This window comes from Dermacentor silvarum, chromosome 9 (assembly GCF_013339745.2).
Source record: "Dermacentor silvarum isolate Dsil-2018 chromosome 9, BIME_Dsil_1.4, whole genome shotgun sequence".
NCBI lineage: Eukaryota > Metazoa > Arthropoda > Arachnida > Ixodida > Ixodidae > Dermacentor > Dermacentor silvarum.
In genome coordinates this window covers 140,315,798-140,329,106 of record NC_051162.1, presented here as the reverse complement: position 1 = coordinate 140,329,106, position 13,309 = coordinate 140,315,798, and the positions used below count along the sequence as shown (strand labels likewise).

At 48.7% G+C, this 13,309-nt stretch overlaps 1 protein-coding gene and 1 non-coding gene across 2 annotated transcripts in view; one reads left to right on the top strand and one right to left on the bottom strand.

Annotated features, from left to right (window-relative positions):
- Nucleotides 1-1,769: 1,769 nt before the first annotated feature.
- Nucleotides 1,770-1,853, bottom strand: Trnal-cag (transfer RNA leucine (anticodon CAG)). Its single transcript has one exon. It is a non-coding gene; the product is annotated as a tRNA-Leu (tRNA).
- A 2,387-nt stretch (nt 1,854-4,240) lies between these two features.
- Nucleotides 4,241-13,309, top strand: part of LOC119464458 (multidrug resistance-associated protein 1-like) — a 162,102-nt gene continuing 153,033 nt past the window's right edge. The window contains 1 exon segment of the mRNA XM_049655836.1: nt 4,241-4,372. The gene's annotated coding sequence lies outside the window, so the exon portion shown is untranslated.

Genomic DNA, 13,309 nt, shown 5'->3' with positions numbered 1-13,309 from the left:
TTGGCACTCGCTGCCGATGAACAACCGGAGAAAGCTTTGACCTCACAGCTTTACCTCACCAGACGTTTGACTTCAGTCAGCGTTAGCCTCATTGATGAGATCGAGGTCAAAATTATTGACTTTCGTCGCAGGTACACCTAGCAACTGTCCGTCTATACCTTACTTCCTTTCCTGAGTTCGGTATCACTTTGAGGTTGACCTCGAGAGGTTGCTGAATCTTTGTTTGCGGAAACCTCTGTTAAAAAAATTATGCGCTTCCCAAGCGATGTGGTTATCAATGTTATGCGAAGTATTTTACGAGTATAGGTGACTCGTTTAGGGTACCGCGTAATTTTGGCAGCCGGCGCGGCGTGCCCGCGTAAGGAGGTGAATCGCGTTTGCGACGGCAGCGACAGGGCACGACATCTTGACAACCACAACGATGACGATGACGACAAAACTATACGACACGACGCCATGACATTCATGACGTGACATGACATGGCATGGCCAATTCCGAAGGAACTGGCAACCAAGGCGCGAATAGCAGTTAAGCGCAAAGTGCACGGCTGAGGTGAAGAAAGATTCGCACCGGAATGCTTCAGTGTCCATGACAGCCAGTAGGAGGTGCCTATACTTGGGCCGATACCGAAGGGGGTGCGACGCCGTAAAGACATAGGTAGATAGATAGCTTGTGAGATATCTTGATAGATCGATAGATAAAGAGCAGGCTGTGATATGAACGCAGCGCGTCGGACCGCTGGGCCGTCCTGTCTTTTTGTTCTTTGTTGCCTCCTAGGTACAAAATAGTAAAAGAAAAACTACAATCACAAACGTTTTGCCATAGGTCGGGCATCTACATTCGCGTGGCGCACTTCCATCCTCGTATGCCGAACACTGTGCATAAGCATTAACATAAACGTATGATATGGTACATCGAGTAGTATATCATAGCGGTACTTACCAGCTCATCATACGCGTAGAGTGTAGGAATCTTGCGCCATTACGTGTCATGTGTAATTCTTTTTTTTTCAATGTTCACTGCAACATATCTCATAGAAGTACTGTTTCCCAGGAGTATACGAAAATATGGTTCATTTTATCGGGCTATGTACAGACTCTGCAATCAGTCGACGGAACGAACAGTCCTCTTAGTTGGAACTAAGGGTTTGGAGCCAACGTTCTAGTGTGTAAAAAAAAAGAAAGAAAAAATGTTTTGTAGAGGTTTTTACAGTAATTCTTTTACCCCTTTTGAAAACGTCTTTATGCCCATCTGTAGAGTGTACTGATCTATAGAAAGGTATACTGGCGCCATCGTTTTTACTAGGTCCTTACTAAATACTTTTTTTACATCGTGCTTAAGTACATGATGGATGAATGGATGGATGCAAAACTTTAATGAAATTCCTGAGGTACTCCACTCAGCGCGCAGCGGGCCCGCTCCCACGTTGGGACTGTCAGGCCATGCCCGACCGCCGCATCGTGGGCCCTCTGGACAGCCCATAGTTGCGCCCCGGCATCGGGGCTCTTGATAGCGGAGAGCCCCTTGTCCTCATTGATTTGTTCCGTGCCTTACAACGAGGGCAAACGCCAGAGCATATGGGAAATACACCTTTAAAAAAGGAAAAGCCGCCACTTCTAAAAAGCATGAACACTAAAGCTTTCAGTTGGAGGCGGTGTCCACTTTGGCAGACACTGAAGGCTATAGGTATAGCTACCGGATAGCGTAGAAATGAAGGAAAAAAATATTGCGTAATAATAAAAAAAAAAACATCGTAAGCAAAAACTTCTGTCAGAAGTGGGATTCGAACCCACGCCCGGAAGACCGGACTGCGACCTGAACGCAGCGCCTTAGACCGCTCGGCCATCCTGACGAGACGCCGAGCCTTGCAGGCTGGTTGGATGTCAAGAGATATCTCGTTTCAAGAAGAACAATTTTCAGGAAATATGCGACTTTAAATATGCCAATAAATGTTTGTGCGGAGCATATCACGACACACGAGAGACGTATTCTTTAAATGACCATGAAACACTTCTTTTTTTTATAGTCTCAGGAACACGCTAAAATGGGTGCGATGCCTTTCAAGGAGGCTATTTCGGAAGTAGGGGGAAAATGGAAGAGCTTTTATGAACGAATATGTGAGTGTTATGTGTACTTCCCCGGTTCCCGCTCAACTCAGCGGTTTCTGAGCTGGCGCGGAGCTGATAGCACTTTCCTGCCTCTCGCTCCTTTCTTTTCTTTTTTTGGGGTGCACACGCACTCGACGCTGGGGTCTGACTGGTCTGACAAAGGCCATGGTGTTTGACAGCGTGAAAGTAGACAAATGACGACGAAAAAGGAGACAAACGGCGACAAGAGCGTTGACAAATGCGCCCGACGACGACAGGTTAGCGCTGACAGGGCGTGTGGGACTCATTGCCAAACGTGGCTATTGTGTGCATTGGGAAATATGGAAGGGCGCGTGCATGCGTATTGCATGTACTCAATGGGTGGCCTCTATGTTGGTCTATGGGTTATGACGCTGGCTGTGACGTCATGGGTGACGTGGCATAACACGGAAAAAGAGCGGTAGCGTTGAAAGCCTTCAAGAGAGAACTGATTCTTGGCTGCAGGAGAGAGAGAGAGAGAGAACCAGCGATCTGGTATTCGAGATGCAGGTTCCCGGTGGAAGGGTATTGGGTTTGTATGATGACGACGAAATCGTCTACAGACCATCTCAACACTGGGGTCTGACTGGTCTGACAAAGGCGCCCGACAGCGACAAGTGAGCGCTGACAGGACGTTTGCATGTTACTGATCATGTCATATCATGTCATATATCATATCAGAAATGAGGCAAAAAAGTTTGCGTAAGTACCCTGTAAAGGGGTGCTGACATGCTATCTTTTTCTCTCTCTCTCTCTCTACAGACTACGAATGTTGTCGTACGGTGCTCAAAAAAGGCGAAGCATCAATTGCGATAGCAAATAACTGGAGATCTATACGGAGTAAGGATAGTAGTTTTATCAGCTGTATAAACTTGGACATGTAGCAGCACCAGCAACACGCAGAACTGTTGTCGACGCCGTCGGCGTTTTGCCCGCGTTCGCACCGAACGCGCGCGGTGTTGGTGACTGTTGCCGGTGCCTCTGGAGGCGGCTCGGAGGTTTTCGACGAGATCAGAACGGGACACTCGTCGAGCAGCGTCGGAAGTCTTTACCACTTTCTCGCCTCGCAACGTTTTATATAAATACGCATTTGGTGCCGCAGCTAAATGTCGCCTCCCCTCCCTCCCTCCCGTCCCCCCACGGCCTTTCGCGCGACGGAAGAAGTCGCGTTTGCTCTCAGCCGTGCGTTCGCTCCGCGCGACAGCGCGCGTCCGTCGCGGGCTTTCACTCGCACATACAGCATATGGCGCGCGGCGACGATTTCATCGCCATTGGGCTTCATACGAAACCTCACGGCGACGGGGACGACAGAAATCCGCTTGGAGTGTCCATATAATTGCTATCGCAATAAAATCGTTAGCAGTGCCAGTCGCGCGGACCTGAGCGGCCAGTCTCGAGCGGCCAGTCGCGCGGCAATTTTGCGTGTATTGGCGGGCATCTTTCACACTCCGAAAAACACTTTTATGTAGCACGTATTGAGCAACAGAAAGCTGTATCGGGAGTTGTCATGTTTCACAACAATTTTCTCATTTGCACTTGTAATCTAATAAAGTAATTAAGAAGTTTATTAATTAAGACTAATTATTTAAGTATGCGAAATGCAAAACATAATCCAAGTTTCTCCAAGCGACGGCAAACAACATTACCTTGGTTCTGTCGAGCTGCGTAGCATTTGCATATCGTTAAAGTTTGGCCCAAGTTAAGTGAAACGCCCTGTATATGCACTTTATTTCGTAATCTTCGGCCACTTCGTCAGGCCCCGGACACTGTGGCCAGTTACGCGTCCCCGCCACTGATGGCACCGCAGTCGTAAATTGCGTTTAACGCCTATCACGAAGAGCGCTGCTTTCGTTAAAAAAATGCATACACTGCTGCCGATGCCGAGCGTCATAGACTTTCGTTGCACAAAATTGAATCAATTTAAGAACAAAAATAACCGAGAATGAGCGCTTAATAACTTTGCGATTATGGAGCAACACGCGTACAGAGCTGCTGCAATCTCGCGACTTCGGCGATCGCGCCCCGAAACAAGCCGAATCCGTAGTCTAGCCAGTTCTAGCTGTGTTCTCGCCATTGTGCATTGTGCGGTTTCACGCCCTCCCCCCTTTTTTTTTTATTGTCGTTTGAATGAGAAATGCGCGGCAGGCTCCATTTACTCATGCTATCAGTGCTTTGTGAGAAGGCATGCGAAACGTGAGTTGGGGCTACGCTGCGCAGGCGACCGAATACCGAGAACATCCGAAAGGTAAGATAAGGCGTTGCTCGTTTGAAGGTAAAGTTTCACTTCGAGCACGCTGCATCTATGCTTTCTATTTCATCAGTATCTACGCCGCTGCTGCATTTAAAATAAACTGTACTGATATCTAACAAACAATTTGGATACGCTAATGGCTCTGGAACGGTCAGCTAATTACGGAAATTGTGCCTGCTTTTTTTTGTGTAAGGAAGAGTGAAAAGTGTTCCCAATACGGCGACCGCAACGCGAGATCGCAAGTCACCTCACAGTAACACAGAGATCGATGTCGCAAAAAACACCGATGCCTGATAGAACACGCGTCGGTGCTCGTCGAGTGATGAACGTGCAGTCCAGTAATTCATGTGCGGCTGCTGACACATGCTGGTTGTATTTCCGGAGTTTGTTGCGTGTCATTAAAGACACAATACTACGTCCACATTTTGTGGAGTTATATGTGCTCGGAATGTTGCATAAAACAAAACAACATTTGTTGCTGTATTTTGTATAATGCAGTGTCCCGGGAACAAAATGTTATACATAAACGCTGAATCAAATACCAGCATAACCCACACATTGTTCCTGTAATTACACAAAGCACAAACAAATATTTGAAACGTAACTTGTGTGGCGACCTTCTGGCGTTTGCCATACACTGTCTTCTTAGTACCTTCTTCACAGCGCAGTTTGCTTATGAAAAATGTAACGTTGAAGTATTTCAGATTACTTTCCGGACATTTGAAACTTGGTAAACGCTTCGAACAGAGCTACGATAATAAAAATTGTGGATAAAATTATTGCGCACCAAGGCAAAATTAAACTTAGGAAAGGTGCCATTACGATTAATTAACCGCTCGGTGCAAAGAAGCACTAAATTGGAATATGCCTGTGGGCGCTTAACCGCAGAACACGCGTCAGTGCACCCGGAAACCGAAACCGTAAGTGAAACCTAATTAGGCCCCCCCACCACATGCATGCCACATCATGACTGCTGCGCATGCGCACTTTGTTCCCACCGAATACCAGTGGCAGCATGAGCTAAGTGTTTTGTGACTTCGTCATTGGGAAGTTCGGTCGAAAGGAGGATACGTTTTCGAAGCCGAGGTCTTCTTTACCGACTTCATACGGGTCTGGGGTATCGGGGATCTGGTTATATATGCATACAACTTCTGAAGAAAAAAACTACGGCCAGCTCCACTCTGTGACAACGGTTGGAACAGCGGAGCGTTGCACCTCATTCGCTATCGGGGCGTTCCGTTTGCGTTGCTTGGTCTTGCCTCGCCACTGCAGCTTGTGTTGCCGGGGGTTGCGTGGGCTCCTGACGCCGTTGTCGCCACTGACACCTCGTGACCACGGCTTTGTGATCGATGTGGTGTACACATCGAGCGGCGCACCTATCGGCTGCAGGTCAGTCACGTTCGCGAAGACCAAGTCAACGCAGGTGCCCCTAATCGTAGTTGGCTGCTTGCCCCACGCATTTGCTAAACATGTTAATCCAAACTTCGCACACATGTACTGTACAATCCAGTTCTCCCGCAAAATGTTGACGTTGAAATCCCCGACAACTACAACGGGAACTCTTCCGTAGAATGAAGAGGTTAGCCGTGATGGCCGTGACGGCGGACTTCAGGGTTGACTGTGCGACGTCAGACCCGTCCCCGCGCAAGCTCTAGCTGGCGTTCACGTCGGGTGGCTTCTTCCTCTGGAGTATAAGCAGTCCTGGCCATTCTCGAAGAAGGAATGCGGAGCAAGAACTGACTTCTTGTGCGTGTACCCCTCCGAGCCACTCACTGACCTACATTTCGCAAGCGGTCATTGGCTGCCTGACTCACTCGCCCCCTTCTAGGCGCGTTGAAGCTGCCTGTCTCACTCTCACCCCTCTCGCTCCCAGGTCACCTGATCAGCGTGACGCCAAGCAGCACGAAGGCACAGGGTCGACCAAGAACAGCTCCGCCTTTAAGAGGGAAATTTTGTCAGTCGGGAATGTTGTAGCGAGTCGCAGAAGGTATCGAACTGTAGGTTTAAACGAGGCATGAAGTGAGGACTAGTCGTAGAGTAAGTAAATCTAACGGCAAGGACTTGATATAGGCGATATAGTCGAGAATCATCCACTTCGCGCTATACACAGAACTATCTCTAGCGCATGTATAAATCCCGGCTGCGGCGGCCGCATATCCATGAGGGCGAAACGGGAAAGCATCCGTGTACCGTGCATTGGGCGCACGGCAAATAACCCCTGGTAGTCATAATTATTTCGGAGTCTCTAACTATGGCGTGCCTCATAATCAAATTTTAGGTTCGAACGTAACACCTCAGAAAAAAAAAGAAACTATCTCAGCGATCGGCCCAACTGGCCTCTTGGTAAAAAAAAAAAAAAAAAAAAAAGGCCTGTCAATCAAAGTCGAGGCGAAACAAGACAACGTCGACGTGCGTGCGTGTAAGAAAGTGAATTTAATTAACTCGAGATAAATAAAAGAAGTAGATGGCCCGGAAAGAAAATTTAAGGTCTGAGAATGGAACGAAGAAAATAATGCAAATAATGTAAGAAATATCATGAAGTTACTCAACATTGCATCATCTTTAAGCCCCATTTCAGTACCTATGTGTAAAGATACGTACGTCATGTACCTTGTCTTTTTTCGCGTCGACTTTGATTGCCACGTCTTTTCTTTTTTTTTTGTCGACTGCGGGTAGTAACCAACGATAGCTGCTTTGTTAGTACTGCCCTAAAGCCAAACCAAAAGGGCGGATGTGCTAATGAAACGAATCTTCAAAACGCGCATATATGGAGTGCTCTCTGCCAGTGTGCTTTTAAGCCTAATCAGTGGCTGTTGCCCGCGAGAATTGATTTTCCTCCAGCCTGTGGCCTCGATAGGAATGAGACAGCACAACCGAGCAAGCAGTGCGACGTCGTTCCACTCCTGCCTAAACGTGCTGCATGTTTTACTCGTCGTGTTAATCGCATTGTTATTCTCCATATTTGACTATTTCTTCCAAATTTAGAACCTTCTCCTACGTGTTTTTTGATGAAAGGAAAAAAAAAACAGAAATCTCATCCACCCGAATGTAAGACGAAGCTACAAAGCAAACCCATACGGGTTTCTCAGAAGGGAAGTCGCACAGTTGATGAAAAGTTAGTCCTGGTTCCAGACTATGGCACTGCACCTTTCGTGACGCTTCCTCCGCCTAAAGGGATTCTGCAGAACTGATTTGCCCTACGTCTTTTTTTATAACACAATTACGACATGTAAGTACGGGCACTGCGAGATAAGCGAAATGCTCAGTATTCGTGGCAATAAAAGGCGTGGCGAAAAAACGCAGACGTTTAGAAGATAGCCAGCGTATCGTCCATTGTCTTGACGTCGGAGGAAACCGAGCTACAGAACGACTTAACCCTCTCTCACAATCGGGGACGCGCAAAGCCTACCAGCCGTTTACTTTCAGAGGCCCTAGTGAAGGTTAAGATAGCAGTTACTTTCTGTACGATTGTGCTTGTACGTTATTGCAGGAAAATATCAGTCTTTCTTAAGGACCATGTCAAGAGCAATGTTAGCATGGATATACTCATGAATGTCATGAAAAAAAAATGAAAAATGAGAAACGCAGAATGTACTTATTTCCAGCCCGTACACACAGACTTATGTTCCGTGTAGAGCAAGTACATTGCATTACACCTGCAAGAGACAAACGCAAGCAGTGGCATCTTAAGACTGATGTTTTCGTCTGTGTTAAATGTCGACCAGGCCCCGTATAACGTCGAGGCGAGAAATTCTTGAGGGTATATGTAATGTGTCCATGTCCGGGAATTGCGGACATTGCCCCTTCGGCAATCTGCTAAACTTCACCGCAATACACCCGCGTAAATTAAATTAACAACATTTAAAAAAATTATATTTCAGAAGATTGACCTATTTTCTAAAAGTTTCAAATATCAAAGCCGAGAAGGTTCCTTCTAACAACACACGCATTTACGGCACTTAGTCGCCAATTGGTGCTGCATTATCGCAGTGTTTTTTTCTTCTTTTTTTTAGTCCTGACGAGAACACAGCTTAAACGCAGTGCTAAGTGCCGACTAAGTGTATGGATTTTATTAAAAGGAAATACGCTCTCAACGTTGCTAATAAAAACGTGTTGAGCGTTTTCATTAGCAACGAACGTTTTCATTTCAGTGAACAGTTGCCAACTGTCCCGGTGTCAGCGAACATGTCAGTGGTTGTGGAATACACGTCTAGTCGATATTATCACGATAGACATGTTCAATTCAGCTGAAAATTTACTGTGATGACGAGTGCGATGAACAAATTATTGGGCACAGATCGGTGTAAGGCTTGATACACTAAAGAATGACCCGAACACTGGCGGTTACTTCGACTGCACCGAGCTGTAGAACGCTGTGTCCGAAAACAGGTTTATCGCTGGTAGATCAACTTTCAAGCATCAAAATCTTGATCAGCTATCAAGCTTTCATCAACGAAGATTTTCGAAGGAAACGGAGAAAAAGAAAAAAAAAAGCATATACTAGCGCGCGTTCCTCTCGGAATGAATCCCGAACGAGAGCAAACTAGAGGGCGTACTCTCCTTTCCCCAATCTCCAGTGCGCCTGACACCACCAATGACTCGATCACATTTAGGTTATGGCACTGGATCGTTTTTGTTTCTTGCAGCATCACGGTCACGCATAATCATCTCAAGTAATGAAGCATGAGAAGTGTGCGTCATTTATTTCCATTCGTATTTCCTGGCGGCGTGACAGCTCACTGCTGATTAAGGTGAAATACGAAACACGTTTCTGCAACCATCGAATATGATTGTCAAAGTGAATAGCTTACGTGGAAAGCAAAAGTCAAATGGAAACACTAGCAATGCACTGAATTGCACTGCTTAGGTCACAACAATGTTTAGTGATGGCGGCACAAATTATCGGGCACATGTTTTAGTAGACGGCACGACAGCGGGATACCGGCACGACGACAACTGAATGACAGGCGGCGTGACGATGACGTCAAGACAACGGCTGTGCAGCTGCGTTTATTAACGCGAAAGCGTTATATGCCCCATGAAGCGCAAAATCCGGCATCCGTTGTCATCATCCGATGGTACCAAAACCCACGTGACGAAATGATATGACGTCACGTTCCCGGCGCTGGACTTGCTGCGGCTCGCACTGCGAAATCCCACGGTGAACAGCCACGGCGTCGGACCTGGCCCACTCCCGAAATTGGATTAATGTGTATTAACGTGTATTAAGGTGGATTGAGGTGGATTAAGGTTGGTACAAATTAGAGAAAGGTGGATTAAGGTGGACTTTTAAGTTGAGGTGATAACTTAGACAAGTACTCATGCTTTCGCTCTCAAATCACGTAAGGATACTTAAGTGACAGTCAGTTTTTTTTTCTCCGTTCATTTACTCCACCGAGGCTAGACACTCCTCCGGCCATTCATTTTAAAATCGCGCACCTTCCCACGCACTGTGGTGTTCGGTCCAAGCGAAGCTGTTGTGAGCCGGCGAGGCTAAACGGCGCATCTCGACACAAGGCGCACAGCGGACTCCAGCGACAAACGCGCCCGACAACCGTCAGCCCAAGCAGCGGAGGGAAAAAAAAAAAAAAAAAAGAAAACGAGAAACGCGACTCAGCGTCACCATCGCCACCATCGAGGACAGCATCAAGTTCATAATCTACTAACATGATTGGAAGATTGCCGTGCGCGGACAGAGAGCAGGCTCTTTAGCGATGACACGCGAGGTGGCGCTGTACGCAGCAGGCGTGCTCAGAATGCATTGCCGCGGAAACGGGCACCCTGTGCGTCAGCACGCCCTGCGCATTGCTAATGGTGTTACAAATAAAGGTTTGGTTGCGTCACGCGGGAGCAGTTTGTACAAATGTAAGCGCAAGTTGGGGCAATGTTCTAGCAAAGTTGTTAGCATCAGCAAGAAAAAAAAGGAAGAAATAATTAAAAGAAAGTTGCCAAAGTTAGCACAAAGGAAACGCACTTCACGCGTACACGTGCACGTAACGAACCAATAAAGATGTGCGCAAGAGTTATCGAAAAGAAACGCGTATGGTCTAAGCAGATTAAACGGTGCCTCGAAATAGCTCTTGTCAACTCAGCTGTTTGCTTACAGCCGATGTCGCTATCGCTTCACCCTTCATTGTAAATGAGCTCTATATGGCCCGTCAAAGCATTTGAAGTGAATCTGACACTCTGCCTATCTGCGCCGCTGTGTTGGCATGCGACTCGTACAAGTTAACTGATGTTTCAATTGTGGCTTACAAATTTGTAGACGCTGATGTGCTGCAGAATTGGATAGGCCTGAAACATTGAGAATGGGGGGACAGGGAGGGATGAATATTTCTTTCAAGGCCCTTTAAAGAACGGTAGGACAAACTCAAAAATTTTACAGAATCGCAGTCAGTTGCACCTTTCTTATTTAGCTGCCCAACGTGTGCCCTCTAGGAGCTCCTTTCTAAATTCAAAGACCTCGCACAAATTCGGAAACGAAGGAGTACAATGAACTTTACAATAGTGAGAATGAGTTGTTTCTTGAGCGCACAGCGTACAAGCAGAAAGGCCGATCAGGAAGCCCGAGCAGGAAGCGACTGAGACAGCAAGCGTATAGAAGAGCAAACGTGTCGCAGCACGCCAGTGGCGAACAGCGCCCTCTGTGACTGTCATCGCTGCGGCGGCTTGTTCACCTACTTTCAGTCGCACCGTGTACGGCCACGGCCGCTCTCTAAAAAACGCGCTTTATGCGCTGTGATCAAATGTTCTCCCATCAGAAAGACGCGCTTGGTTTACGTTATGCCTGCCAACTTTATTGCCTTAGGCTCTCGTTAAAGGAGGAGAAAGGAATTAGGCAACACAATCCTGCTCAAGTTAACACGGTGACACAAATTACGTGACCTTCATACAGGTCGAATACTACGGTACAGGCCAAATACTACGTTATTACGTTGCAGGTCAATACTTCTACGCCCCTAGATCTACCTGAATACTCAGTGCAGTATTGATTTGTTCGAAAACCGTGAGAAACGGAGGTGGTGCATTGGTTCGCGTGAATGAGCCCAGCCGCTCCGATATGCACGCCGTTATACAGGTAATATGTCCTGTTATTCACTGCAGAACCCGCAGTGTTAGTGCCCTTTCTAATGGGTTTCCCAAAGAATTAAAAAAAAATAACACCATCTTCCCGTAGGGGAACCCTGAGTAGTATGCGAAGCAGCCATGGGGTCGACTCAAGTGCCCATAAGTTTTCAGTTCGTCGTTTCCGTTAGGTTGAGGTACGTAGCTACCGGCTTCGCGAGCCCGAAGTTCGGGATCGGCCTGTCGCCGCTGCCGTTTCGTGGCAGCGGCCCGAGCCCTCTTCTCCGCGGCGCTGACACTGGCGCTGTCCGTGGCACTCATCGCGGCGTTGCGGGAGGAGAATGAGAGGAGTTGAGTGCGCGCGCGCGTCACTATAGCGCGAGCTACAGTGGCGCCCTCCAGCGGAGTATGCAGCGCCTACCGTCGCGCCTCTAACCTAAGCTGCTTCGCATTATCGCGCGCGGAGCAGCAGGTGTTGCCATTCGTTGCGCCATCCGGAGAGGAGAAGAGCGCCGGAGAGGAGAGGAGATGAGACAAGGAGAGGAGGGGGAGAGGGATGCGCATGCGCAGTGCGGGTGTGGACGCGTGAGGTGCGGGAGAAGCATGCGCAGTGCGGCTGTGTACGCCGCACGGCGGAGGGAGGGAGCAACGTTTATAGATACTTTTTCAAAAAGTATCTATAAACGTTGGGAGTGAGGGAGTGACATAGCCCCGACCATAAGCTGCTTCGCATCTAAAAAAATAGAGGCAGCTTCACACTAAGTGGTGCGAAGACTGGTCAAACAGCGAAGCTGGTGGCTCTTCCGTAGCTTTAACTTTGCTTTCCTTTGCTTAACTTGGTTTGGCTTGGCTGGTTCTTAGCCAAACTGAGCCGACCCCGAGTATCGTCCCGATACTCGGGGTCGGCTGCAGTCTTCTAAAGGCCACTTTATTGTCCGGCGTAGCGTTGACGCGCGAGCGCGCTCGGCACGGCGACGCCATGCCACGGCAGCGAAAGCGCAGCACTCCACCAGCCCATCTCGCTCGACGAGACGCGGATGCGGTCCATTCTGGGTGACGAGGCTGGCGCGAAATGCAGCATGTCGCATGTCGGCGCCAGCTGCAGCCGGGGCACGCCAACGAACGCCGGATACGTCGGCCGCGCCTCGCCCTGTGGTGAGGGTAACCTCGCACAGTAAACTGTGGTGAATTAACCTGTGGCGAGGTAACCTCGCACAGGGGGACCTAACAACGCCTCGCACGGCTGATGTGAGACGTTGCTAGGCGACGCACGTGACGTCATCGCCAGGCGCAGTTTTACAGAGAAGCTGTTAAGGGCTCAGTCTTCGATGGTCGCGTCCGGATGTAGAAAAAAAAACCTCATTGGCCGTATGCTGTATGTGCGAGTGAAAGCGCAAGGGACGCGCGCTTTCACGGGGAGCGAACGCACGGCGGAGAGCCAACGCCACTTCTTCCGTCGCGCGAATGGCCGTGGGGGACGGGAGGGAGGGAGGGGAGGTGACGTTTCGCTGCGGCACCAAATGCCTATCTTGCGACCGGGCGAAAGGGAACTGGCGACTCAATCTCCCACGCGAAAGGAGGACAGCGGTAAGTCAGCGCGGGAGGGAGGGGTTGCGGCTTCTGCTCTGCGAGCCACTTCTACTTTGCGCGGCGCCGGGCGGTCGCGCGCACCGTATCTTGAAAGCGATCTGCAACACGGCTCCTACCTTTGTATGCACTGTGCTTTCGCCGCTCGGTTTCCATTCAAGAGATATACCGCATGAACCTTCGCTCGCTGCTGCTGGCGCGCTTGCTCACGTCAGTGTTTTGATAGCGGTTGCGTGCGGTCACACAAACAACGTGCAGAACTGTTGTCGACGGCGGCGG